The sequence below is a fragment of the Heterocephalus glaber genome, unplaced genomic scaffold (assembly GCF_053883595.1).
Source record: "Heterocephalus glaber isolate CG9 unplaced genomic scaffold, H.glaber_assembly_v1.0 deba00001571, whole genome shotgun sequence".
NCBI classification, from domain to species: domain Eukaryota; kingdom Metazoa; phylum Chordata; class Mammalia; order Rodentia; family Bathyergidae; genus Heterocephalus; species Heterocephalus glaber.
In genome coordinates this window covers 7,736,942-7,751,729 of record NW_028258356.1, presented here as the reverse complement: position 1 = coordinate 7,751,729, position 14,788 = coordinate 7,736,942, and the positions used below count along the sequence as shown (strand labels likewise).

At 33.7% G+C, this 14,788-nt stretch overlaps 1 protein-coding gene across 7 annotated transcripts in view; it reads left to right on the top strand.

Moving 5' to 3' along the window:
• Osbpl8 (oxysterol binding protein like 8) overlaps window positions 1–14,788 on the top strand; it is a 186,343-nt gene that overhangs the window by 30,105 nt on the left and 141,450 nt on the right. The gene's annotated exons all lie outside the window — the stretch shown is intronic.

Here is a 14,788-nt window from a genome sequence, read left to right as displayed (position 1 = left end):
TACTTTTGTACAGGATGTTCAAGACCAAGTTACAGTGAGACCTATATTAAATAAAGTCAATCTCTTGCTATCCAACAAGGTCAATTAAGTCTCCACAGGCACTGTCTAGGAACCATGCATAGAGCCTCTTAGCTCCTCTGTCAGTGTCAGCCATCAGGATATGTCATGGCCTTGCTTGACTGTGTTGCTTCCTGCGAAAGCAGGGGAGATTTTTTCCTCCAGGTGACATTCCTTTGGCACACTTTTTGTTGGATCTTTACTGTTTTGGTGTTCAGCAACCTCCCTGCTCAGGAGGTTGGGTGACTCACCAAAAATGCAGGATCTTGGAGATGGTTCCCTCATGTCCTGGATCTTATTGTTGTAGTTGACCTTGGAGGGCCAGGGCCAAAATATTGGATGCCTTCTTAGCCCAGATACCTCTTAAGTTTTGGTCTCTAAACTTTGGTTGTTGAACACCCAGAAGAGAAGATCAATAACATTAGCATTGTAAGAGGAGTAGTGAACTCAAATATTATAATTTTACCTGGATATTAAGCATTTTGGAATAAAAATATAGTTAAACTGTTATTATTGCCAATTATGGTTGTTCTTGTGGTTGAATCCCTAAGTAGCTATCTTTTTTATAGGATGTCATCTAAGGAAAATAAATCAGCCTATAATGGTGCTTATTATCATAGGGGGCTGGAGCATAAGAGAAAGGCAAATATCTGAATCAAAAGGTTATTACCATAAACAATGTTAGAACACCCATACAATTAGGGGGCATGAATACATTTTGTACACCAGAAAAGGAGCAGTAATAAATATTACAGTTATATAAAACATTATGTTCTTCAATGTAGTTTGGTACCAAAAGCATCTTTCCAATAACACTCTTTTGTTTGTACCACAGAAATTAATCTTTTGAAGATGATCAATGTAGACATATCACTATAACATATTGAGTGTTTAAACGTCAATGATAACCAATGTAATCAATTTATAACATATTTAGAGTTTAAATTTCAATGATAACCAATGTAATCAATTTGTAACATATTTAGAATTTAAACTTCAATGATAACCAATGTAATCAATTTATAACATATTTAGAATTTAAACTTCAATGATAATGTAATCAATTTATAACATATTTAGAATTTAAACTTCAATGATAATGTAATCAATTTATAATAACATTGAGACAATATTTGTTGTGATGAAACACCAAATTTGATAGGTGACAAGAAATAAAGTTGTGGCATTTCTCAATTACTTTAAAATCATCTTTCTTTTTCCCTCTCTCCAGTCTTTCTTTAACAGAACATCCCAACCTTGCCTGAAGCAGTCTTTTGCACAAATATTTGAGGAACTGCAATAGGAGTTACCAGAATTATAGTGTATACTTAATGGGAACATATTGAAGAGATGTGTTAGATACAGATTGCATTGAATTTAGTTTTTGACTAGATATAAATAGAAGTAAAAAACACAAAAAAACTCAGATTAATGAATACTGTTCTTGATTTCTAATCAGCACCTAGATGCTCTCCACTTCTTTTCTCAAACCACTTTAATTTAGGTAAACATAATAGGAGAAATCAACACATGGATTTTCTTTTTTTCTTTTTGAGACAGGGTTCCACTGTGTAGTTCAGTCTGGCCTTGAACTCACTGTGTAGCACAGGCTGGCCTTAAACTTGTGGCAATCCTCCTGCTTCTGGCTGAGTGCTGGGATTCCAAGTGTGTGTCACCATGCCTGGCTCACATTGATTATTTATGATTGTTTTTTCATATATATTTTTGGTCCTCTCACTTAAATTGTGTGTTTTCCCTAAAGGAAAAGATAAGAACCTTATTTTATGTACTTGTCCTTTATTTTTCACATACTAAAAATGTTGATAGATCTTGATGAGAATTTTAATTAAGTTGGACTAGTGAATAATAAGACCTACACTACAATAAAAATTTGGTATTTTTTTTCTTCCTACTGAAATTATATTCCTCATTTGAAAGACATTTCTAAGCTTAGTATTGGACACATCTTGGAATTTTAGAAGGCATAGGTGATGAGTTAGGCATGAGGCTAATAGTCTCATTTTTGTACACTTTCGTTTCCCCCTTTTAAGCTGTTGATATAGGTTGATTGTGAACATGTGCCCTAGAAGGGTTGGTCATCATTTATTTGTATCTCCCCGCTATATTTGCATCATAAGGACTCTAGTAGATTGTAAGAGCAGTCATACAATAGAAATGTCAGTCAGCTGCTGCAATAGATGTTTTCAGAAACATCTCTTTTCTTGGTGTTAAAATCCTGTAGTTGACTTCAAATCCTTCACTTAATTGTGAGTGAAAAGAAAATGAAGCAGAAGCTCCAGAGGAAGTACTGTATTAGAGGATCCAAACCAAAGCTAAAGTAGAGATTGTGTTTCTTATTAACACAACTTTTTCTCCTTCTGATTCTGATGAAAACATGATCTTAAAAAAAATTTGATCTTGTATGATATTTATACGCTATATATCTTATTTAATGGAGTTAAAATACCTAGCTGGAAAACTCAAATGAATATTATGCTTTTCTGACTTGGGATCTTGTACTTGCAAGGCAGGCGGCGGAACCACTGAGCTAAATCCCCAGCCCTGCTTTTTGTTTTTTGAGATAGGGTCTTGCTATGTAGTCCAGGCTGGCCTTGTACTCACTATATAGCCCAGGCTGGCCTCAAACCTCTGGCGTAGGCATCCCAAGTACTAGGATTACAGGTGTGCACCACGCTTGGCCATTTTACTTTTGTAATACAGTACATACTAACTGGGTTTTTTTTTTTTTCAGCTGAATCTAAACCTTTTAGCCTTTATGGATTTTTCATGATCATAATATAGCATTTATTAAATGCCCATTAAGACTGGTCTGCTTTTTACCCCTGTTGTTTCCCCATCTTTTCCTAAAATTCTTAATTGAATAAATGATTTCAATGTCTAGGTTTAATCACTTTCAAAGATATCTTTTCTTTGTTTTCTTCATTCATTTAACGAATTCTTTTTTCAGTGCCTGCTTTGCACCAGGTATTACATAAGATGTGCAGGGTTTCAAAAATGAGTAAGAGCTAACATGCTTTTTTATTTATGGAAATTACAGGGTTGTTACAAAAAGTTTAGTGAAGGGTATATACTAAAGATATAGAGAAGGATATATAGAAAAAAAGTCCAGAGAATAGCGACTTGTGATAAGTGTTAGGATAAAGGTAAGTGTGAAACATAATGAAGGAGGATCTGTCTCAGTCTGGAGGGGTCATCTTTTATCTGGAACACCGATACTTGAGTAAAATCTTAAATAAGAAGTACGCATTAGGAAAATGAAGAGTGAAGGAAAGCTTTAATGGCATAGGAGCCAAGCTGTGCAAGTAAGAGGACACAGTTCATCATGGCTGTGGCTGAGAGCACAAAATGGCTGGAGGTGTATGAGGTCCAGATCATGAAGAGGCTTAGTGGAATAATAATAACAAAAGTAAGGAGGAGCCTTTGAATAACTTTGAGAAAGGAGTGATATGATAAAGTTTGTATTTTCGAAAGATGATAGATGGTGCAAAACTGAAAGTACAGAAAAAGATTTATGATTTGTTTTTTGTTTGGCTTTTGGTTTTTGCCAAATTATAAGTGGTAGGGATCCGAACTAAAGAATAGTACGTAGTAGTTGAAGAGGTAAGAGTCCAGAAAGTTAAGTAGGCTGTAGAGAACACAGATGAAGAAGCACATTTTAGGTAAAGAAAGTGAAGGTTCCATTTTGGATACATTGAATACTATGTTTGAAAACATTTCAAAGAATTAATTGCTCAGGAGGAAGTTGGGTATGAGGCTAGAGGACTGGCAGTAATATCAGTTGAAGCCACAGATGTCTAGAAAGAAAAGAGAAAAAAATGAGATATGGGGAAACATCATTGGGTAGCACTGTGCAGTATGACTAGAAAAACAGAAAGAAAAAACTGAAAAAAGCTTCTGGCTTAGAAATGAGGGAAAAATATTAAAGAAATACTTATTTTTAGTGTATCAACTCAAAATTCCTTGGCCCTTGGGATTTGGTGGATCATGGGATTACAAATGAAAGCCTATGTCACTGATAATGATTCTTTTTGAAATTAAAATATATCTTTAAAAACATTCAGTACAATTTAATGTTTGTACTTTATTTTCCTGTCTGGTAATTGTAAGATTTCTAAAAATCTAATTAGTCCGACTGACAATTTTAGCAATTAGAAATGAACTAAAACATTTGCTGTCCTTTTCTATCAGTGAATTTGATAATGAATTACCACTTACAAAGTTTAAAGAACTCTAAGAAAAAGTGAAGCATTTTATTTAGGTTTCTTGCTTTTTAAAATAAATAATAACTTGTGATGCATGGGGAATGGAACATTGTGGTACTAGATAATACTGACCTTCTCTTGTATTTCTAGCATAGTGATTCTGTTTTTATTTTGTATTTTCAAGTACTACCTTTAAAAATGAGAAAGCTTTAGAATATTTAAGTGTATCTATATAATAAAGGCCTGATGATGTTTAAGATTCTGGATCCAAAAAAAAAAAAAAAAGATTCTGGATCCAAGCAGAGGATGGTATACCATTAAAGAGAGAAGTTATAAACTTGGGTGATAAAGGATGTTCAGAGAATTTGATGCCTACTTCTGATACTTGCTCCTCACTTTGTTTTTCCGATCTAAAAAATAAATAAATAAATAATTAAAAATTGTTGAAGCCTATACTGTTTCTCATAGGATAGGGTATAAAGGTTGTCAGAAATATGCACATTGACCTTATTTATCTACCACATTCAGGTGGGGTGTTTTTATCCTTTTTGTTCACTTTGGATAGCTTTAGCATAAAGGTACTGGTTAGAGAGAGAGGTTTTATTTTGACATTGATTGGTGTTCAAGCCTATACATATTTTCTTTTTGTTGTTTTTTAATTTTTTTACTTTTTTACATATTAGAAATGAATTTATTTTCTGGTCTGATTCATTATTGTGTGATGAAGGGAGGTACTTTTTAACAGATGTGAAAGAATCTAAGTTTGCTGTAACTTTTCTATTTTTAGTAAATACAGTGACTCAGATACATTTGAAAATAAAGAGATTTAGAAAGAGATTTTAAGGAATGATTTTGGCAGTTTTCATGTTATCTTTTCGTCACTTATTTTAGTACCCAGTACTCTTTTGTATTCCTGTATCTTCAAGGCTACCAGATTAGTTCTACGTTTTACTATATGGTCTATTAACAATTCAGTTATATTTTTCCCAAAATTTGAAGGATTACAGTTGTTTGGTGTTAGTGTATACATAGTACCCCTTTTTCACTGCTTCAGTTAATATATCTTATTTTAGTAAATATTTTATTTTCTTCTTTCCATTTCTTGAAGTCCATGTAGGATTTCATGTAGAGATGCCTACCAAAATGTACTGTATAAGCAAATTCTCTTATAGGATAAGTTTCTGTAACCCTGAGTTGCACCTAACTTGAATGATGGAGGGAAACGAATACTTTATAACCACTGAATTTTTACTAGTCAAGTCAAGATTGCCAGTCTGCTTGGTAACTAAAAAAAGAATGATATTGCTTAGTAATATAACTTTGATTGTCTTTGTTCTTCCTTTAGTATAATAATTAGGTGATAAAGTGATTTTTTAAAGTATAGGAATCCAAGTATTCTGGCATGGTGGTGATGCAGGGAAATAAAGCCAGGTACTACTCTTCTTTAAAAAACTAGATATAAACAAGCATTGACTTTATTCAATGATGATTAGGTTTTCTAACCATACCAAAATGACTAAAAGATCTTTATTGACATCGCTGGAGGGAAATTACTTTATTTAAAGGAACTTTCTAGGTTTTTTTTCTTCTGAAATAATTGTTTTTATAACATGATTTTTTAGACTTCACCTGTTACATTATTGTAGGATCAGTGGTATTATAACAATTTCATACAAGCAAGGGTGATGGCAGTTTATCATATGTACAGACAACAGTTGGGTTCATTGGTGAGAACTTGTTTTTGGAGATGGAAGAGCAGGAATCTAGTCTTCCTTTGCAAGAGATGTCTTTGAAGAAGTTAATTTAACATTCATACCTTATTGCTTTATTATTCAATAAAGACCCTGTTTGCCTAATGAGAGACGGTCAGTTCCGTATCTGTATCTCTGCCAGTACCCAGCAAGTTCCTTAAACACTTAAAGAGTACCTGTGTTGTGCTAGGCATTGTTCTAGGTGTTGGGAAAATTTCACTGAACAAAACAATGTACTTCTTATGATAGAGCCAAAATCCTTTTTAGGAGTGTAAACAAATAATATACAAATGTGTATGTCTGGTGGTAACTGCTGGGAGGAAAAATAAAATCAGTTAAAAGGAAACTAAAGAGTGGAGAGAGGCATGTTGCTATTCTATTTATAGCTAATATGGTCAAGGAAGATCTGTTTGATGAGGTCACATTTAAGCAGGGAGATCTGGAAAAAGCGAATGAACCAAGAGGAAAAGTACTTTAGACAAAGAAATTAGGTACAAAAACCCTAGTAGCAGGAAGGACAGATTCATTTGCTTACAAATGAGAAGAAGCCATCATTAAGTTTAAATGATTCAGAGTGAATAAAGAGTGGATCATGGAAAGGGGTCACAGTCCTACCATAATTAATTTCTTCCTAAATGGAGCCAGTCCAATTTGTCATTTTTAAGGCCTTGAATCTGATCTCTAGTATGGTATTTTTAAAGAGGAAAATTTTACCCATTTTCAGTTTTTTTTTTATTGCAGTAAAATACACATAACATAAAATTCACTACCTTAACCATTTAAAGTGCACGATTCACTGGCATTAAGTTCAGGTGTCCTGTGTTATTTACAGGGAGTTGGTTCTATGACCCCAAATGCTCATGTCCCTTATACAAAATGGAATGGTATTTGCATATAACCTGTGCACCTCCTTCTCTATGCTTTAAAACCTGCTCTATATTACTTCATTTGTAGAGCAAAATATTAGTCTTGTTGTTTACACCACTTCACAGTCATAACATCTTTGCTTAATTAAGAATTGAGTTTTGACTACTGTGAAAATCCAAGGTGTTTGTTATGAACAGTTAAGGGTATTAGCATTCACACTATGCTAAGTGCTGCTTTAGTGATTATAACAAAGATTTGAACCCTGTTAAATTCTTAAAGTACAAAAAATAGTTTTAGAAAGAAAATAGCAAATAAGGTGATAGAAAGAAGTAGTTTTCTCCTTGTATACAATTTATTATTCTTTTGGTAGCTTTTATGTTCTCTACAAGGGAATAAGAGGAACATCAAAATTTTCACCTTCTCTAATTGCTTCCCTTTCATACTACCTCATATAGTGACTAGGGAAAGCTGGTACTGCGTGGATACTCATCACAGATTATTTTTTTAAAAGTCCTATTTAAATTGCATATTTAAGTGTAAGTTGTCAAATCCAAAATACAGTTTGAATAAAATAAAGCTGCTCTTATTTTATTTTATTTTTTTCCATCCTTCCATCCTCTGTCATCTTCTCCCTCACCATTTCATTATTACTAAGGGCATATGTCTACTATCAAGTATGTAATATGTACTATAGAAATATGAGTGACCTCCTGCCTTGTGGTTTATGTTGTATCCTCTCCCTAAAATGTGTTTCTTTTCATTCTGTTTAGCTTTCACTCATCCTTTTGATTTCAAAACATCACTTTCTATGACCTCATGTAAGGTCTTTGTGGTCATGAATCATGTTTGTTTTGTGTGCTTTGACTCTTGAGAGGACAGGATATTCCTTGGTACACTTACAAGGCACTTTGGTTTGTGTAAGTGGTTTTCATGGGGGCTTTGGATCTAATGAGGAAAAACACATATAAACTGATATATAGAAATACAGTACTAGAAGCACTTTGAGGGTATACAGAAGAGGAAACAACTTTATACTGTAGAGAAATGGAATTCATTTCTTTTTTAGAACTAGGTTGCTTTTAGTATTTATTTTTCAAGTTCATTCATTTATTTAAAAACATTTGGAGTATCTATTCATGCCAGGCAGGTTTATAATAAAACTTTCAAAACAAGTTAGCCATATTTTGGGTCATATAATCTTTTGTTCAAAGTTGTGACAGTCTCTGGTCTGTGAAATATTTTATAGGAGAGAGTGTGGGAGGTTGGTAAGAGGGGAAACTACAAGTCTACTTTCTAGTGGTTTTTTAATTAAATAAGTTCCATTTGTCAGTTTGATTTTTGAGGCTCTTGAATCTAAGTATTTATAATTTATCATTATCATCTCTCTTAGCAAATATAGCCTATTTGTTTTGAATATATGGTAGTTATCCCCCTTACCCTTTGGGGAGATGTTTCAGGATCTGTAACAATTGCCTGAAACCATGGATATTACCAGACCCTATATATACTGGGTTTTTTTCTCCCTATGCACACATACCTAATAAAGTTTAATGTATAAATTCAGTACAGTAAGAAACTACCAACTGATTATTATATAGAACAATTTCTGTATTATGTCCCCCCCAAAAAGGCTACTTGAACTCAAGCACTTTGATACTATGACAGTGGGTCTGATAAATGAGACATCTACCGGGTGACTAATGGATGGGTAGAATATATAGTGTGCATATTCTGGATGAAGGAATAATTCATGTCCTTGGTAAGACAGAACAAAGTTGTGTGTGTGTGTGTGTGTGTGTGTGTGTGTGTGTGTGTGTGTGTAGTACTGGGTATTGAAGCCAGGGACTTAGCACTGAGTTACATCCCCAGCCTATTTTATTTTGAGGGTCTTGCTAAATTGTCCAGGCTAGGCTCAAAGTTGTGATCCTAGTGTGCTGGGATTATAGGTGTGCACTACCATGCCTAGCTCAGAACAAGATTTCATCATGCGGGAGGCTGAGACAGGAGAATTGCTGCAAGCTCAAGGCCAACCCGGGCCACATAGTAAGTGCAAGGCTAGCCTGAACTGCATAGCAACACCCTGTTTCAAACAAACAAAAACCCCACCAAAAATGAAAAATAAAATGCCATGTAATGTGAAATTATGAATTGTTTATATTTGGAATTTTCCATTTAATATTTTCAGACTACAGTTGATAGAGGCTAACTGAAACCTTAGAAATCAAAACCACAGATAAGAGGGTACTACTTACTATACAAGCATAAGATGTGTTAGGTACAGTCCTTAAAAGTATTAATAATGAATACATAATTTCTCATAAATAATGTAACTATTGTTGATGAAACATTTAATTTTATAATTAAAATTCATCTACATTAGTAGTGTGTGGTTTTTTCAAATTCTTGCCTAAAACTTTAAAATAATTATTTAAACATACTAGAGAGCCTGAAAATTATTTTTATTTTATCAACTATTAAGTCTTAATTCTTATCATATTGCCTGCTTTTGTGCTGTCACTCTACTATTTCAGTTCTGTAGTAGGGTATGAAAGATTCAAGTTATCTTCTACTCAAGCAATTTAGCTATAGTATAAGGTACACTTAAAAAGTGGTTTAATATATATCCAGCAGAGTTCTTTTTAGTCTAGATATGAACCATTTATCTAGAAATATGACAAATCTCTACCATAGTGCTATTTGCCATTTCACTGGCATGATGAAGTCTTTTTTTTTGGTACCTGGGATCGAACTCAGGATCTTGTGCTTGCCAGGCAGGCAGCAGCACTACTGGGCTAAATCCCTGGCCCTATTATGAAGTTTTTTGATGACTAGTTCATTTTAGTTCATTTTGTTGTTGTTGTTGTTTATAGTTAATGCTTTTAATTTAAATCCTTTCATACTTTAGGGGCATTTGGGTAGTCTGCTATATTTTTTCACATTTAGATATGTAATCTTTATGGGCTTTAGCCAGGTGTGATGGCGCACGTTTGTAATCCCAGCACTCAGGAGACTGAGGCAGGAGCATCACCCTGAGTGTGAGGCCAGGATAGGCTACACAGTGAGTTCAAGGCCAGCCTGCACTACAAAGTGAGACCTTGTCTCAAAAAAAACAAAACAAACCTTTATGGATTTGATTTTTGTGTGCAGTGTTTAATTTTCTTTCCTCCCATATGGATATTTAATTGACTTAATTTATTGAAAGAATCCTCTGTTTTCTTCTATTCTTTATGCCAACTACTTCATAAATGCAAGTGTTCAAATATGGTTGGGTTTGTTTCTAGACTTTTTATTCTGTTCTTTTGATTTTGAATTTCTTTATCCATTATCACACTATATTCATGACTGTAGCTTATATTAAGTCTTGATATTTGGGAAAGATAGACCTCCTACTTTGTGCTTCCTTTTTGAAATGTGTTTGGAGATTCTCTTGGCATTTGCATTTATATACCAATTATAAAGTCAGTATGTGTAGGTACCAAAAAAATGCGTTGGGATTTTCATTGCAATTTTGCTGAATATATGAATTAATTTGAGAACTAACATTTTTAAAATATGGAGATATTCTAGGCCACAAATATGCTGTATTCCTGCATTTATTTAGTTTAATTTCTTCCGTAATATTTTATGTGGTTTCTTTTTTTGGCATTGTAGAAGTCTAACATTTTTATTAGATTTATTCCTAAGTATGTGATATATACCATTGATCAACATGCCTGTTTTTGTGCCAGAACCATGCTGTTTTAATCACAGTAGCTTTGTAGTATAACTCAAATCTTGCATAGTGACGACTCCTGCTTTTCTTTTGTTACACAGGATTGTTTTTGCTATTGCTCTCAGTCTGTTTTAGTTCCATGTGAATTTTAGGATTGTTTTCTCTAGATCTGTAAAAAATGCCGTTGGTATTTTGACTGGGATTGTGTTAAACCTATATATCAGTTTTGGAAGTATGTATAGCCATTTGATTATATTGATTTTGCCTATCCATGAACAAGGCATATGTTTCCATTTTCTAATGTCTTCCTCTATTTCCTTTTTCAGAGTGAAGTAATTTTCATTGTAGAGGTCTTTAACTTCCTTGGTTAGGTTAATTCCTAAGCATGTAATTTTTCTTGATGCTATTCTGAATGGTATTGTTTTCCTAATTTCTTTGTCAATTAGTTCACTATTAGTATAAAGGAATGCTATTTATTTTTGTGTATGTATTTTATATCCTATATTGTTGAATTTGGTTATTGTTTCTAAGTATGTTTTGGTGGAATTCTTTGGGTCTTGTAAATACAGGATTGTGTTATCTTCAAATAATGATACTTTGATTTCATCCTTTCCTATACATACCCCTTTTATTTCTTTTGTCTTATTGCTCTGGCTAATATTTCGAGAACTATGTCAAACAGCAGTTGTGATTCTAGACATATTTGTCTTGTTCTGATTTTAGAAGGAAAGCTTTCAGTATTTTCTGATTCAGTATGATATTGGCAAAGAAAAAAAATCACATGATCATCTCAGTATATGCAGAAAAAGCATTTGATGAAGTCCAACACCTATTCATGATAAAAACCCTACAGAAAATTGGAATAGATGGTCTTTATCTTAATCTGATAAAACCCATCTATGACAAACCAGCAGCCAACATAATAGTAAATGGTCAAAAAATTGAAAGCTTTCACTCAAAAATCAGGAACAAGACAAAGATGACCACTATCACCACTCCTATTCAACGTAGTTCTGGAAACATTAGCCAGAGCAATTAAAGAAGAAAAAGAAATAAAAGGAATAAAGACAGAAAAAGAAGTTAAATTATCATTATTTGCAGATAACATAATTCTCTACATAGAAGACCCTCAAAACTCCACCAAAAATGTACAATATTTAATAACCAAATTCAGTAGCAAAGTCAACACTAAAAAATCAATAGCATTCCTGTACACAAATAACAAACTGAGAAAGAAATTAGGGAAACAACACCTTTCACAATAGCATTAAAAAAATGAAATACTTAGGAATCAATCTAACAAAGGAAATGAAGGACCTATACATTGAAAATTACAGTACTTTTAAAAAGGAGATTGAAGAGGATATCAGAAGATAGAAAGATATTCATTGCTCTTGGGTAGGAAGAACTAATATAGTGAAAATGGCTGAACTCCATTTATACAGATTTAGTGCAATGCCAATCAAAATAACATTAGCATACCTCACAGAACTAGAGAAAACATTCCTAAAATTTATTTAGAATGAGAAGAAACCTAGAATAGCAAAAACAATTCTGGGCAACAAAGGGAAAGAAGAGGACATCACAATCCCTAACTTGAAATTATTCTACAGAGCTACTGTGATAAAAACAGCATGGTGCTGGCAAAAAAACAGACCTGAGGATCAATGGAACAACCTAGAAGAGGCAGAAACACCACCAAACACACTTAGCAACCTTATCTTTGACAAAGGGGCCAAACACATTCACTGGATGAAAGGTAGCCTGTTTAAGAAATGGTGCTGGAAAAACTGGCTTTCCACATGCCAAAGATTAAAATTAGACCTATGTCTCTCACCATGCACTAAACTAAATTTGAAATGGATCGAAGATCTAAATATTAAAACAGAAACACTGAATCTGGTGGAAGATAGACTAGAGAAAACTTCTGAAGACATAAGAGTAACAAAGACTTCATGAACAAAACCCAGACTGCATAAGAAATAGTGCAAAGAATCAACAACTGGGATCTCATCCTATTAAATGTTTTTGCACTGCAAAAGAAATCACCAACAAAGTGAAGAGACAACCCACAGAGAGGGAAAAATTTTAGCCTATAGTCCCTCATATAAAAATCAGACCCTCCAAATTTAAAGACCCAATCCAAAAATGAACATCTGAAATTCAGACATTTCTCAGATGAAGAAGTACAAATAGCAAATAAATATATGAAAAAATGTTCAACATCACTGGTCACCCAAGAGACGCAAATACTGAGATTCAATCTCACTCCAGAAAGAATGACTATCATCAAGAAATCAACCAACAAAGACTGGCAGGCAAGATCTGTGGTGGAAAAGGAAACCCTGCCCCACTATTGGTGGGAGTGCAGACTGGTACAACCATTGTGGAAATCAGTGCGGAGCTTCCTCAAAAAATTAGGATTAGAGGTCCTAACCCAGCTATTCTCTTGCTGGATAACTTCTCAAAAGAATTTAAAGCATCATACCACAAAGATATACTTGCACCCAGGTTTATAGCAACATGGTTCATAATAACTAAATCTTGGAAATAGCCCAAATGCCCATCAATAGTGAATGGATAAAAAAGATGTGGGTTTTTTTTAGAGTAATACTCAGCCATTAAGAAAGATAAACTTGAGACATTTCTAGTAAATGGATGCAATTTGAGACTATACTCTTTAAGTGAAATAAATTGGACACGTGTAAATATCGCATTGTCTCCTTGGTATGAAAAACTGAAAGGGTAAATAAAGACCAAAATGTTTAATAGATATTGTGAAATAGGAAGAAACTATTCAAAAGGAAAGGGAAACTGTAAAGGGGGGTGAGGGGGAAGGAAGGGAAAAGAAAAAATGAGGAAAGAAAGAAATGGAAACAAAGGTTTTGTAAATAAGGAAGGGGAGTTGTAGGGAAGGGAGGGGATTGGAAGAAAAAGAGGGATCAAGATATACATGTACAGATACAAATTCCCTTGATGAATGTGATTGTTATGTATATTTAAATTGTACCAATATTAATTTTTAAAAATATGATATTGGCAATAGGTTGGTCATATATGGCTTTTATCATGTTGACATTAGGTCCTTCTATACCTATTTTCTTTAGGGGTTTTTTTAGGAGTGGATGTTGAATGTTGTCAAAGGCTTTCTGCATCTTTTGAGATGGTTATGTGCTTTTCATCCTTGCTTCTGTAGAAGTACAAATTCCCTATAACTACATGAAAAAATGTTTGACATCAAGCCATTGGAGAAATGCAAATTAAAACTATATTGAGATATCATCTTACCCTTGAAAGGAATGACCATTGTTATGGTTTGTGTCTAAATATCCCCTCAAAACCTCATGTGGTCATAAGTGGGGCTTTTTCAGAGGTGGCTGAATCTATAGTGTGTGGTGCTAGGATTAAGGATGTGTGATTACTAAATCAGACCACTGATTAGTTTGGCACCACCCTAATACTGATATCCTAGATAGCATATAAAAGGGGAGAAAGAAGCTGGTAAGGTCTCTTGCTTGCTTTGCTACTTTCTGCCTACCATGAACTGTTTCACCTCTGCAATGCCTGTCTGCCATGCTACCCTGCCTTAGAGCAGGGTAGCCTATTATGAACTGAAACCTCTATAAACTGTGAGCTAAATAAACTTTTCCCTATTTAACTTTGAGTGTCGGGTATTTTGTCTCAACAACCTGAGAAAAATAACTAAGACAACTATCATCAAAAAAAATCAAATAATAAATGCTGATGAGGATGTGGGAAAAAAGGAGCTCTTGTACATTGTTGGAGGAAATAAAACTAGTACAACCACTATGAAAATCATTGTGGAGAGTCCTCAAAAAATTAAAAATAGAAATTCCATTTGACTCAGCTGTCTTCCTAGATATCTTCCCCAAAGTGTGGAAGTCCTCATATTACAGGGATACATACATATTCATGTTTATAACAGCACAATTTATAATATAATAGATCTTGGAAACAGCACAAATGTCCATTAACAGATGATTGAATAAAGAAAATGTATTTATACACAACAGAGTACTACTCCGCCCTACAAGATAAAGTTGAGGCATTCATAGACAAATGGATGTAGAACATAATATTAAATTATTATGAGAACATAATATTAAATGAAATGTCAAGCACACAAGCTCAAATGTCACATCGTTTCTCTTATATGA